The sequence below is a fragment of the Tamandua tetradactyla genome, chromosome 2 (genome assembly GCF_023851605.1).
Source record: "Tamandua tetradactyla isolate mTamTet1 chromosome 2, mTamTet1.pri, whole genome shotgun sequence".
NCBI classification, from domain to species: Eukaryota; Metazoa; Chordata; class Mammalia; order Pilosa; family Myrmecophagidae; genus Tamandua; species Tamandua tetradactyla.
The window spans coordinates 60,680,991-60,696,363 of record NC_135328.1 but is presented as its reverse complement, the minus strand read 5'-3'; the positions used below and the strand labels follow the sequence as shown (position 1 = coordinate 60,696,363).

At 36.6% G+C, this 15,373-nt stretch overlaps 1 protein-coding gene across 5 annotated transcripts in view; it reads left to right on the top strand.

Annotated features, from left to right (window-relative positions):
* UNC13B (unc-13 homolog B) overlaps positions 1–15,373 on the top strand; it is a 289,854-nt gene that overhangs the window by 38,178 nt on the left and 236,303 nt on the right. The window lies entirely within an intron of this gene.

Sequence of the window (15,373 nt, the reverse complement as noted above, 5' to 3'; positions counted from 1 at the left end):
CCATTCCAGGTGGGTCTTGGTTGGTTTTACTGGAATCCTTTAAAAGAAGAAGCACTTTGGAAAAAGCTAGAGAACAATAAGAGAGAAGGCCTCAAGATTCTGAGAGAGCAGAGAACGCCACAGAACCATGAAGTAGAGTCCACCAGCCATTGACTTTTGGAGATGAAGAAGGAAAATGCCTCCCAGGGGGTTGGAGAGCAGATGATGCTGTGTTTGCCATGTGCCTTTCCACTTGAGAGAGAAACCCTGAACCTCATCGACCTTCTTGAATCAAGGTATCTTTCCTTGGATGCCTTACATTGGACATTTCTATAGACTTGTTTTAATTGGGACATTTCCATGGCCTGAAAACTGTTAACTTGCAACTTATTAAGTTTTTCTTCTTCAAAAGCCATTCTGTTTGTGGTATATTGCATTCTGGCAGCTAGCAAACCAGAATAGTATGGGTTACAATTCCACTATTTTAGTTTTTTCTTCTAGCTGTTCCAAGACACTGGAGACAATAATGATTCAGCAATCATACTCATTTGTTAAATCCTGTCTTCTCAATTATAACTCATCTTCTCCTTGGATCTTTTTTCCAATTTTTAGGGGTATTTGGGCTGTGCCCATTTTTCATGTTGGGAAGGGGTATCAATATGGGATAGAGAAATGGAACTAGTTGATGTTCTGGAGAGGCTGGCCTCTCTGGATTTCAGGACTTATCTGGTGTAGGAACCCACCTAGAGGCTGTAGGTTTCTGGAAAGTAATCACTGTACATGGAATCTTTGTAGAATCTCAGATGAAGCCCTAGGTGTTCTTTAGGGTTGGCAGGAATGGTTTTGGTTGGGGTTTGACAAATCATGATAAGTAGTAATGTCTAGCAGAACTTGCATAAGAGTAGCTTCCAGAGTAGCTTCTCAACTCTATTTGAACTCTCTCAGCCACCGATGCCTTATTTGTTACAATTCTTTCCCCCCTTGGGTCAAGAAGACATTGTCAATCCCACCATGCCAGGGCCAGACATGTCCCTGGGAGTCATATCCCGCATTGCCAGGGAAACTTTCACCCCTGGATTAAATGATAAATTAGATGAACCGGACAGATTCTTAGAAACACATAAACTGCCTACATTGGCTCAAGTAGAAATAGAAGCTCTCAACAAACCAATTACAAGTAAAGAGATTTAATCAGTAATCAGAAATCTCCCAACAAAGAAAAGAACCAGATGGCTTCACAGGAAAATTCTACCAAACATTCCAAGAAGACTTAACTCCAGTTCTATTCAAACTCTTCCAGAAAATTGAAGAGGAGGGAACACTCCATGACTCATTCTATGAGGCCAACATAATCCTTATACCAAAACCAAAGGGTTAAAGAGGAAATCACAAGAGAAATTAGGAAATATTTTGAGGGAAAATAACATGAAAATACAAAATTCCAAAACTTAAGATGCAGTGAAAGCAGTGCTGACTGGGAAATTTATAGCCCTAAATGCTTATATTAAGAGAGAAAAGACTTTAAATCAGAGATGCAGCCTCAAAACTGGAAGAACTAGAAAAAGAAATGGTAAGCTAAATCCAAAGCAAGCAGAAGGAAGGAAACAACAAAGATTAGAGCAGAGATAAATGAAATAGAAAATAAACAAAAACAAAGGAAAATAATTGAGAGAAGCAACCAAACCAAAAGTTGATTCTTTGAAAAGATCAGTAAAATCAGCAATGCTTTACCTATAAAGGATTTCTTTCTTTCTTTTATAAAGAAAAAGAGAGGATACGAAAACAAACATCAGAAATAGGGAGACATTACTACCAACTTGCTGAAACAGAAAGGACTATATAATTGGATACAGTGAACAACTGTATGTTGATAAATTAGATGAAATGGACAGGTTCTTAGAAACACACAACCTACATTGGTTCAAGTAGAAATAGAAGCTGTCAACAAACCAATTATAAGTAAAGAGATTTAATCAGTAATCAGAAATCTCCCAACAAAGAACCAGATGGCTTCACAGGAAAATTCTGTCAAACTTTCCAAGAAGACATAATCCTCATACCAAAGCCAGAAAAATATATCACAAAAAAGGAAACTATAGACCAATATCTCTTATGGAGGCAGAAATCCTCAAGAAAATGCTGGTAGATGAAATCCTACAGCATATTAAAATAATTATACATCATGATCAAGTGGGATTTATCCTTAGCATGTAAGGTTGGTTCGACATAAAAATCAATTAATGTAATATACTACATAACACAAAGAAGGAAAAGAAAATATGTGATCATATCAACTGATGCAGAAAAAGCATTTAACAAAAATCCAGCATCCTTTCTTGATAAAACACTTAGTATACTAGGAGAATGTCAGTCTCCCTATAGCAAATTACAGATTCAGTGTGACCCTAATCAGAATTCCTACAACCTTCTTTGCAGAAACAGAAAAACCTATCTTCAAATTTATATGGAGGGGGTAATGAGCCCCAAATAGCTAGAGCCATCTTGAAAAGAAGAATGAAGATGGAGGACTCATGCTTACTGATCTTAAATTTAATATAAAAGTCAATAATCAAAACAGCAGGAACTGGCACAAGGAGAGACATATAAGCCAGTGGAATTAATTAAGACCTCAGAAATTGGCCCTCACATTTATGGTCAACTTATTTTTTTTAAGCAGTTTTATTCACACACAATACAAGCTATCCAAAGTGTACAATTGGTGGCTCTCAGCATATTCACAGAGTTGTGCATTCATCACCACAATCAATTTGAGAACATTTTCATTGCTCCATCAAGAAAAATTCCATACCTTTTATAACTCCCTGTTATTGACACCTAGCATTGGTATGGTACCTTTGTTACAGTCAATGAAAGAATATTAAAATATTTTTGTTAATTATAATCCATAGTTTGTATTAACAGTATTTTTCCCATATACCACCCTGTTAATAACACCTTTTAATAGTGGCGTACATTTGTTCTAGTTCATGGAAGAACATTTTTATATTTGTACCGTTAACCACAGTCATTATCTACAATAGGATTCACTGTTAGACAGTTCCATGTTTTATCCTCTAACTTTTCTTCTAGTGACATACATGACCCTAAACTTTCCCTTTCAACCACAGTCACACCCATAATTACATTCACAATAATGTGCTACCATTACCTGTATCTGTTTCCAAACATTTGCAATTTAAGCATTAGCTTTACTGCATTCTGTCTCCTGTAACCTATATTCTAGATTTTAACTCCTTGAATTTGCTCACTATAATTAGTTCCTATTAGTGAGACAATATAGTATTTGTCCTTTTGTGTCTGGCTTTTTTCGTTTGACATAATGTCTTCAGAGTTCATCCATGTTGTATGCATCAGGACTTTATTCCTTCTTACAACTGAATAATATTCTGTTGTATATATATATATATATATACACCACATTTTGTTTATCCATTCATCGGTTGATGGGTACTTGGGTTGCTTTGATCTTTTTTTGTCCTGTTGTCAAAATTAGTTTGCCACACCAGTGTTTAAAAAACAAAACAAAACAGAAAACTGTAAGTGCTGGAAAAGAAGTAGAGATACAGGAACACTTTTTTTTACTGCTGGTGGAAATATAGAATGGTGCAGTCACTTTGGAGTACAATTTGGCAGTTCCTCAGGAAAGTAAGTATAGAACTGCTATTATGACTCAGCAATCCTACTACTGGGTATATACTCAGAAGAACCGAAGGCAGGGATGTGAACAGACATTTGTACACTTATGTTCATAGCAATATTATTCACAGTTGCCAAAAGAACAACTAAAGAGAAGATGACAATTGAATGCAAATGTGATCCTAGAAGGAATCTAATAAGGGAGGATAAAAGGCTCAAAAGGACACTACTGGGACATATGAAAAAAATGGAATATGGACTATAAGCTTTATATCAATGTTAAATTTCCTGCACTTGTTAACTTCACTTAAGGGGGATACGTAAGTGAATATCCTTATTCTTAGGAAATGTAAATGACAGTATTAAGTGTCAAGGAGTATGATGTATACAATCTATACTCAAGTGTTCACAAAATGGATTGATACATAGACAGGTGGTAAAACAGATAGATGGATAAATAGGCAGATGGATTGATAGAATTTTATGGCAAATATGGCAAAATGTTAAAATCCAGTTATTTAATCTATTGCCTCATATTCCCCCATTTATAAAATGGAAGTAATAGTAGTACCTACTTTATAAGGTTATTATTTTCAGGAATAAATGATAAAGCACTTGTAAAGTACTTAGAATGGTACCTTGCCATGGAAATGTTAAAATCGGTAACTATTTACTAAAAATTATTCTTGTAAGAAAGTTCACTTCCTTTATATGATAGTTTTCAATGCATATAAGCAAATGTGATATGAATTTAGCATAAATAGGATATTATACGTGAATTTTTGGTTTTCATTCAATATCACATCATTTCATATCAATAAAGATTGTTTTAAAAGTTTGCATAGTCTTCCGTTTTACGTACCATGATTAAATAAAATGTTTCCTTAACAATGAGCAGAATTTAGCCTATTTCTAATTTTTGATGTTATAAATGTAGTTGTGGTTAATATCCTTGTGTTTTGAATTCCTTTTTTGGGTAAATCTTAAAAGCTTTTTGTAAAGAGCACTATGAGTTCCAGGACTTCTTAGAACTCACTGGGACTCTGCCTTTGAGGTAGTTTGTGAAATACCTTCCTAGCTATGGAAGCCATGCATTTTCATTGTGCTGTGCCTTTCCTTAATACTTATATTTCCTTATAATTCTTTTCTTCCTTTTTCCATTTGGAGAATGCCTACTTCTTTGTGAACCTCCTTAAGCGCCTCCCTCTGCAATCCAAATCAAACCATCTCCAAAAGATACTATAATTGAAAACCAGAATCTTTTCTTCTTTGTGGCCTTTGTAGCATCTATTCATTCAGCAGATATTTGTTAATGCCTTTTGAGTTCCAGGCATTTTGCTAGGTGCCAGATGAGTGACTAGTAAATAAGAAAGCATCCTTCATGAAACTTAAAGATTAATGGGAGAAGAGGGCAAAAACAAGTAATCAAAAAAAGTTATCTAAAATTGCTTGGGATGCACAGGTAGTTCAGTGGTAGAATGCTCTCCTGCCATGAAGAAGACCCTAGTTTGAATCCTGATTCATGTAGTCCATCCCCACAAAAATACATATGTAATACATATTAATATAAATGTTATAAAGGTAAAGAATGGAGAGAAAATTAGAGCGTTTTGCTTTGCGTTGAGTGGTTAGAGAAGGCCTCTCTGAGGTGAGGATATGGCAGCCAAAATCTAAAGGATAAGAAGGAAGTAGACCATTGAAGGTGGCATGTGGAAGAGCTTTCTAGATAGAGAAAATGGCCCTGTTGAAAAGCCCTGTGGGAAGAAAGACATTTTAGTGTTCCAGGAACTAAAAGAAGGCCAGTGAACTAAAGCAGAGGGAAAAGAAGAAAGCTAGAGACATTGTGAAGTAGCAGGGGCCAGATCAGGCAGAGTTTTAGGTCATGTTAAAGAGTTTAAATTTTGTCCTCTTTGCAGTAGAAAGACATTGAAGGACTTAAGTAGGGAAATGCTATAATTTGATTTACACTTTTAAAGAATGATGGGGTAGAGACAAAGCTTCTTGAGATAATAAATTCAGCCAAGTGATGGGATGCGAGATTAATGTGCAGAAGTCAGTAGTGTTTCTATACACAAGCAATGACCTGAGAGACAATTAAGATAAAAATTCCATCCAAAATAGCAACTAAAAGCATCAAATATTTGGGAATAAACTTAACCTGGGGCTTAAAGGACCTGTACACAGAAGACTACAAAACATTGCTAAAAGAAATCAGACTATCTAAATAGGTGGAAAGACAGTCCCTGCTTACGGATAAGAAGGTTAAATGAAGCTAAGATATCAGTTCTACCCAAATTGATCTATAGATTCAACACAATACCAATCAAAATTTCAGCAATTTGCTAAGAGTTCATTTGGAAGAGGAAGAGAGTGCAAATAGCTAAAAATATCCTATAAAAGAAGAATAAAGTATGAGGACTAACACTTCCTGATTTTAAAGCTTGTCATAAAGCCACAGTGGTCAAAACAGCATAATACTGACACAAAGATAGAAGTATTGATCAATGGAATCGATTTGAGAGTGCAGAGATAGACCACCAAATCTAGGTTGATTGATCTTCAGCAAGGTCCCTAAATCCACTAAACTGAGACGGAATAGTCTTTACAGTAAATGGCAATGGGAGAACTAGTTATCCATAGCTGAAAGAATAGAAGAGGACCCTTACCATATACCCATACAAAAATTAACTTAGAGTGGATCAAAGACCTAAATATAAGAGCCAGTACCAAACTCCTAGAAGAAGATCTAGGAAAACATCTTCAAGACCTAGTAATAGGAGGTAGTTTCTTAAACTTTACATCCAAAGCACAAGCAACAAAAGGAAAAATTAAAGTAAGTGGGAACTCCTCAAAATCGAATGCTTCTGTGCCTCAGAGGACCTTGTCAAAAGGTGAAGAGGCAGCCAATTCAATGGGGAAAATTTTTGGAAGTCATAAATTGGATAAAGGTTTGATATCCTGTATGCATAAAGAAATAATGCAACTCATCAACAAAAGAACAAACAACCCAATTATAAAATGGGTTAAAGATATGAATAGACATTTTTTCTAAAAAGCAAATACAGATGGCTTAAAAATAATGAAGAGATTCTCATTTTCATTAGCTATAAGGGAAGTGCAGATCAAGACTACAATGAGATACCACCTCAAACCTATAAGAATGGCTACTGTTAAACCAGAAGACTACAAATGTTGGAGAGGATGTGAAGAAATTGGAACACTTATGCATTGCTGGTGGAAATGTATAATAGTACAGCTGCTGTGAAAGACAGTTTGGCGCTTCCTTAGAAAAGTAAATATCGAGTTGCTCTGTGAGCCGGCAAAGCCACTTCTCAGTATATACCCAGAAGAGCTGAAAGCAGTGATACAAATGGACAATGGCACACTGATGCTCATAGCAGCATTATTTGCAATTGCCAAAAGATGGAAACAATCCAAGTGCCCATCAACAGACAAGTGAATAAACAAAATGTGGTGTATACATATGAAGGAATATTATGCAGCAGTAAGGCAAAAATGACATCCTGAGCATATGCCAACATGGATGAATCTTGAGGACTTAATGCTGAGTGAAATAAGCCAAACACAAAAGAATAGATACTGTACAATTTTGCATCTATGACCTTGGACTCAAGAAGCTCATGATGTAGAATGTAGGGGACCTAGAAATACACAGAAAACTTGAGATGGGTGATCAGTTAGCTAATGAGGGTGAACCTAAATGTAGGGGAATGAATAGAAGTGAAGGCAGTTTATTAGTGGGTTTATAAGTAATATTGCCATACTGAAGGTGAACATGGTTGAAAGGGGTTGTGTAGAAACCATGTATCACACTGATTAACACGACACGTATTAGTAAGTTCTTGCATGAACTACTTCAGATGTTTGAATCTTGTGCAAAGAGTCAGTGATATCATGGTATAGGGGGAACAATTCTATTGGATGCTGCAGTCTATGTTAATATCAACAGACATTAACAATACCACAGCAATACCAGGGGTAAATAATTGGGGTGGGAGGGGGAGGACAAGAGTGAAGGGGAGGTTTGGATTTTCTATTTGGTGAGGGTGTGCTTACCTATTATTTTTCTCTTTGGAGCAATGAAAATAGTCTGAAATTGAGAATCTTCTTAATTGTACAACTAAATGAGGATAATGTGAAGCATGAATTGTTTACTTTGAACATTATCCATGATGCCCAATGGATGGAAGTGGCTGAAGGATATATTGACTGAGAAGTAGAATGGCAAACTGTGGTGTATTGATATGATGGGATGTTGTGCAGCTACAGAAAGGAATGATGTTGTGAGGCATGCAACGAGGTGAATGAACCTTGGGGACATTATGTGGTACAGAATGATCCAGAAACAAAAGAACAAATATTGTATGGTCTTTTTAAGAAAATATCTATAAAAATTTTGAGCTTAGATTGTAAGCTTTTAATAGCAGTCATGTTTAGTCCAGAGCTATGAATGCTATTTCTAGATTTAGAGATGCTGTGCTATATATGTATAACCTTATATCTCCTTGGAACTTTGACTACTCAGATGTGTGACACCTGAGACTCAGAGTTGATGTTCTGCAGCTCTGAAAGTCAGCATTACTACATACACAACTGTTAAAGAAACTGAGAAAGAGATCAGGCTTCAATTAGAGATAAGAATAAAGCTGATTAAGTCGAACCAAGGTAAATCAGAACACAGGGGTAAGAATGACATTGTCTGTATTTTAGAACTTCATCTGTTACATGAGACCAAAGGAAGAGAGGTTTATTTTGTCCAAAACCTAAATTTTCAGTGGCACATAATCTAACTCAACCTATCTGGATAGCTCATTTAAATAACCCAAACACATGGAACCCAGAATGGGAATAAGGGTTTGTAATTCTTTATAGTTTAATGTAATACCCAGATATATCCTAGAGTAAAACCCAGATACTGGCTCTAACATGAGGGACTCCCAAGTCAATAGGCCAAGTCCTTGATCTTGAGACTTGCACTTATGAAGCTTATTTCTGTAGTGGAGAAGCTAAGCCTACCTATAGTTCAGCCTAAGAGTTACTTCCAAAAAACTTCATTTGTTTTTCAAATGTGGCCTTTCTCTATCTCTCTAAACTCAACTCTGCAAGTAAAATCGTTACCCTCCCCTCTACGTGGGACATGACATCCAGAGGTGAAAGTCTTCTTGGCAACATGGGACATGACTTTGAGAGATGAGCCTGGCTTTGGCATCATGGGATCAAGAACGCCTTTCTGACCAAAAGGTGGAAAAGAAATGTAACAAAATAAGGTTTCAGTGGCTAAGAGAGTTCAAATAGAGTAGAGAGGCTATTCTGGAGGGTATTCTTACACAAGCTCCAGTCAGAATTTGGTAATTACCATGATTTGTGAAACCCCAGCCAAAACCATTCCTGTGAACTTAACACTTAGGTCTCTGTCTGAGATTCTACCAAAGTTTTATGTAGTAAGATTACTTGCCAGAATCCTACAGCCTCCAGATGGTTCCTAGGCCGGATAAGTCCTGAAACCCAGAAGGGCCAGCCTCTCCAAGAACATCAACTTGTTCCATCCCCTAACCCCATATTATCAATACCCCTTCCCAATATGAAAAAGTTCAAGTGGACATAGCCCAAATACGCCTAAAGATTGGGAGAAGGATCAGAGGAGAAGGAGGAGTTATAACAGAGGAGATAGGATTTAACCAATGAGTATGACTGCTGAATCATTATATTGATATTTCTTTTAGTTTCCAGTGTCTTGGAGCAGCTGGAAGGAAAACTTGAAATTGTGGAACTATAACCCAGACCAAACTCTGAAATCTGTTCTATAACTACCTGTTGCAATGTACAAAAAAAATTTTTTTTTTGTATAGGTGTTCTGTTTCACAATAAAAAAATGTTTAAAAAAAGAAAAGGATTATGGGGTAGAATGGTATAGAATACACAAAGATAGCAGGAGTGAATGTGAGAGACTAATTGATAGTCTGTGGCAGTAGACCAGGTGATATATGGGGATGACTTAGATTAGTAGGTTAATGAAAGTGGAATAGAGAGTGGTGGATGGATTTGAGTGCTGATTAGTAGGGGATTGACAGGACTTTATTGATTGTAAATGTGGGATGACAGAGAAAGTATTCTTAAGCGTTGATTCACAGGTTTCTGGCTTGAACAGCAGAATGAATGGCAGTGTTATTTACTGAGAAGCTGAAGCCTGGCTGAAAGAGTAGTCTTAGTGGGAGTATCAATTGAAGGGTTAGTTTTAGAAATACTATGTTTGAAAAGGCTGGAGTTTGAATTTCGGAAGACTGGTCTGGAGATGGGTGTTAGGAAATTATAACCATACAGATAGGATTTTAAGCTACTGGAGCAGATTGTATTTTTCATCTAAGGAACAGATATAAAGAGATAAGATGACATGGGATCTGGCAAACTACCATATCTGAGGGGTTGGTTAGAAGAGGAGGAGATGTTAGCAAGGAGAACAAAAGGGTGAAACCACATATGTAGCACACAAATCAATAGAGTGTAGGGTCATGGAAGTCAAGAGGAATGTTTTTCAAAAAGTGTTAGTTTGTTTTTACTATTAAATAAGATGTGAATTAAAATGTGTCCATTGGATTTGGAAGCCTGGAGGTCAGTGATGGCCTTTTCAAGAGCAATTTCAATGAAATGATGGGAGTGGAAGTGACTGGAGTCAATGAGAGGTGGAGAAGTAGAGATAAATATGTGTAAACAATTCTGTTATTGTATTGCTCCATATTTAGTTCATACGTTGTTGCTTCCTTGCTTGACTCTTTTAAGTTTTTTCCTTTATAGCGTCCGTGGAAATATTGAGTACCTTTAGCAACAGAGCCATTCCCTTTTATTATGATTAGTTGCTACAAGATGGTTTTGGGATCTAGAGTTTCTGTTAGTTATTCTTCTATTGTGAGTATATTGTCCTAAATTCTTCCCACTTTACTTTTCTTCCTTTCTTAAGGTATTCTTTTGCATTGATTATTTCGGTGCTCTGGCTTTAGATATCTTTTGCTGTGCTTGGGGATCTGTGATTCCCCCAAAGGATATTTTCCAGGTGAATATATATATATATATATATATATATATATATATATATATACACTCTTCATTCAAAGCTATGTGAATATATATATATATATTCTCTTATATATATATATACTCTTCATTCAAAGCTAGGTCTTGGGTCCTGATCCTGTATCAGTTTTCCATCTCCAGTGAGGACCTGAGGACATCCCAGTATATTCTTTTTATCTGTCACTTTTAAAGCCCAGAATAGAACCAGGCCTAAGTAACTTTCCTTGGTTGCTTTCTTCTGGTCTTGGCAATGCTTATATCCTTGTACATTATCAGTGCTTTATTGAAAGAGGTCAGAGAAGAGAGAATTAGCACTTCCACATCTCCTAATTTTATAATACCTTTATTCTACCTACTCAAAGTGGCTTAAAATACCATCTGTATGGTTATAGTTTCCTAATGTCCATTGCAGGGATGAGTTGAGTCCATGAAAATAAGTGTATGGAGCCAGGTAGCTCAGTTGTATGTTGGGAAGTAGGGTTAAAGATGGCCAAAGCAAACAATTTAGGACTAGGTGGTTTTGATGGATGCTGACTGTTGTACTGATCATGGTCCTGGATGCACATTAAGTTGTTGATTTGATCTTTAAAGAGAAGAAGGAATGTTTTGATGTAACTGAGTTGTCTTTCAGCACTAATAGAGTCAAATAGAAAATAGGGTATCAGCGCCATACTGCCTTTGTTAGACTGAGGCCCTTGAGGGCAGGGTGAATATCATCTTTATCTCTATTTCTGTGTATATGTCACCGTATCTGACAGAAGGCACTGAAATATTGAACTAATGAATTAAAAATGTAAAAACATTTGTGTTTCAGAGATTGCCAGTGTGCATATGCTCTGCCTTGACTCCTGAAACAATTCCTAATCCTTCAACTATTTTATTTTCCCGAATCTTTTTTGCTGTCTCAAACTCTACTACATTAGGGCAGGTCATTGCCATCTCTTATGTGGACTACTGCAATAGCTTTCCAATGTATCTCCTTTTTTCTGTTATTCTCTGCTGAGGTATATTCTCCAAACAGTAGTCAGAGGTATCTTCTAAAAATGCGAATCAGATCATGTCACTTGCCTATTCAGATCCTCTAGTGGCTTCCTATTATATCTGTCTCTTATTCAAATCTCTTCTGTTCTTAAGTTAGGAGAGGCGACTTTCTGATACTGAGGAATTCTGTTATAAAGTATTTCTACTTTCTTCTTCTCTGAAAAAAAAAACCCCCCAAAACCAAACATACACACACACACACACAGAGAGAGAGAAAAGAAAGCAGCATACCTGGAAAAGCATCATTAATAGCAGGCAGAAAAGCTTCAAAATAGAAGAGCTAATGTTCTTTAAGTCAGCCACATCCAAATAAAATATTCATGTGAAGGTCTTTATACCTTTGCAGTCCTCTCATGTCCGTTCCTCATAGCATTTATTATGTTACAACTTTCTGTTTCTACATCTGATTCTCTATAACTTTGAGACCCATCTTTTAATCTGCATCCCTCTGCTGCCTAGTATGCTTGGCATATAATACACATTTGGATTACTCTCAATGAAAAGTAATGTTTGAGTTCCTCTACCTTTGTACAGAGGACGCAGACTTACACGCTATTGATAAAACATAAGCAAGCTTCAATGCTACCTCCCAAAAGTTAGTGGGGAAGAAATGGATGATCCCTAGCCAAATAAGAAAGCTGAGAGTTACAGTTTTTTGTTAAATACTGATATCAGAGAAGGTTGCGTAGAGTTATTCGGACAGCTTTTGGATTCCAAAACGTTCTGAGTCCTTCATCCGCCAGTCCCATTGTCTCATACTGTCCTAGAGAAAGGGCCATTGTCTCATGGAGCCAACTAGATGTGACCTTGACTCTTACATATATCCATGTGCTCCAGGACTGGGCACAAATAATAATTGATCCTTAAAAGGTATAGAGGTAAAAAGCCAATCACATTAATAATTTAGATACAGTATTGGCATCTGAATTCAAAATTTCTTTATTGTAAGTTCTATCAATCAATTTTATATTGAAGGCCTATAGATTTCTAACTGTGTAAGGGATTTTTTTGTCTGTTTACCAGAGCAAATATTGTTGTAAAGAGATTTTTATTTGGGAAAATGTGAAGTTTCCAAAAAAGAGATTGTCTTGGGATCCCTTTACTGAGATTGTTCTCACAGAATTATTATTATTATTATTATTATTATTTGCTAACCGTCAACTGAAGTTTTGTGTGTGTGTGAAAAATAACATATATACAAAAAAGCAATAAATTTCAAAGCACACTGCAATGATTAGGTATAAAACAGATTTCAGAGTTTGGTATGGGTAACAGTTCACAATTATAGGTTTTTCCTTCTGGCTGCTCCAAGACACTGGAGACTAAAAGAAATATCGATATAATGATTGAGCAGTTATACTAATTTGTTAAATTCTGTCTTCTCTAACTCCACCTTTTCTTTTGATCCTTTTCCCAATCATTAGGGGTATTTGAGCTATGCCCATTCTAAGTTTTCCATGTTGGAAAGCACTTTTGATAATATGAGAGGCTGGCTCGTCTGGATTTCAGGACTTATCTGGCCTAGGAACCCATCTGGAGATTGTAGATTTCTGGAAAGTAATCATAGTTCATAGAACCTTTTAGAATCTCAGATAAAGCCCTAGGCATTCTTTAGGGTTGGCAGGAATAATTTTGATTTTGGTTTGGCAAATCATGATAAGTAGCAATGTCTTTCTAATCTTGCGTAAGAGTAGCCTCCAGAGTAAACTCTCAGCTATATTTGAACTCTTTCAGAACTAATACCTTATTTGTTACAATTCATTTCCCCCTTTTGGTCAGGAAGGCATTGTTGATCCTACAGTACCAGGGCCAGGGTCTTCTCTGGGAGTCATTTCCCATGTTGCCAGCGAGATTTTCACCCCTGGATGTCATGTCCACTAGGGGGAGGGTAATGATTTTACTTGCAGAATTGGGCTTAGAGAGAGAGGCCACATCTGAGCAACAAAAGAGGTCCTCTGGAAGTAACTCTTAGGCATAGGTAACTGTAGGTAGGCTTAGCTTCTCTGCTACATAAATCAGTTTCACAAGAGCAAGCCTCAAGATCAAAGGCTTAGCTTACTGACTGGGGTGTCCCTAATGTTTGAGACCGTATTGGGTTCTCCCCTGTGGTAAAGTTTAATAGTTCCATATTTTTTCTTGCATCCCTCAAGATGCAAAAGTATTTGCCAATTTTTAAAAAAAATATTTTTATTGATGAAACAATATACAAACACAAACGTTCTTAACATATAACATTCCATACATGGTGTACAATTAATGACTCACAGTATTGTCGCATAGTTGTATATTCATCACCATGATCATTTGAATGCTACATTAAAAACACTTTTATTAATAAAACCAATCAACATACAATATGAACATTCTTTTTTTCATCACAGAGTTGCATATTCATCATCATGATCATTTCTTAGAACATTTGCATCAATTCAGAAAAATAAATAAAAAGAAAACAGAAAAAAAATCATACATACTATATCCCTTACCCCTCCTTTTCTATCTTTTTTTTTTTTTCACATGGGCAGGCACCGGGAATCGAACCCGGGTCCTCGGGCTTGGCAGGCAAGCATTCTTACCTGCTGAGCCACCGTGGCCCACCCACCCCTCCCTTTCATTGATCACTAGCATTTCAATCTACTAAATTTATTTTAACATTTGTTCCCCCTATTATTTATTTATTTTTAATCCATATGTTTTACTCATCTGTCCATAAGGTAGATAAAAGAAGTATCAGACACAAGGTTTTTGTAATCACACAGTCACATTGTGAAAACTATATCATTATACAATTATCTTCAAGAAACTTGGCTGCTGGAACACAGCTGTACATTTTCAGGCAGTTCCCTCCAGCCTCTCTGTTACACGTTAACTAAAAAGGTGATATCTATTTAATGTGTAAGAATATCCTCCAGGACAACCTCTGGACTCGGTTTGGAATCTCTCAGCCATTGACATTTTATTTTGTCTCATTCCTCTTTTCCCTCTTTCAGTTGAGAAAGTATTTCTCAATCCCTTGGTGCTGAGTCCCAGCTCATTCTAGGATTTCTGCCCATGTTGCCAGGAAGGTCCATACCCCTGGGAGTCATGTCCCACATAGAGACGGGGAGGACAGTGAGTTTGCTTGTCGTGTTGGCTAGGAGAGAGAGGTCACATCTGAGCAACAAAAGAGATTCTCTTGGGGGTGACTCTTAGGCCTAATTTTAAGTAGGCTTAGCCTATCCTTTGTGTGGTTAAGTTTCATATGAACAAACCCCAAGATTGGGGGCTGTGCCTCTTGCTTTGGTTGTCCCCACTGCTTGTGAAAATATCAAGAGTTCTCCACTTGGGGAGGTTGAATTTTCCCCCTTTCTCACCATTCCTTCAAGGGGACTTTGCAAATACTTTTTTATTCACTGTTCAGATCCTTCTGGGATTTATCGAGGCATTGCTCTGGACAAACCCACAAAATCTCATGCCCTGCTCAAGGTTCCATGTGCTATGGTATTCATTTAAGCTGTCCACATAAGTTATATTAGGAAATGCACTAGTCAAGATATAAATATTGTACCAAATAAACATTTTTTGCTTTAATCTCACACATAAGTTAAAGTTTTAAAATATTACTTAC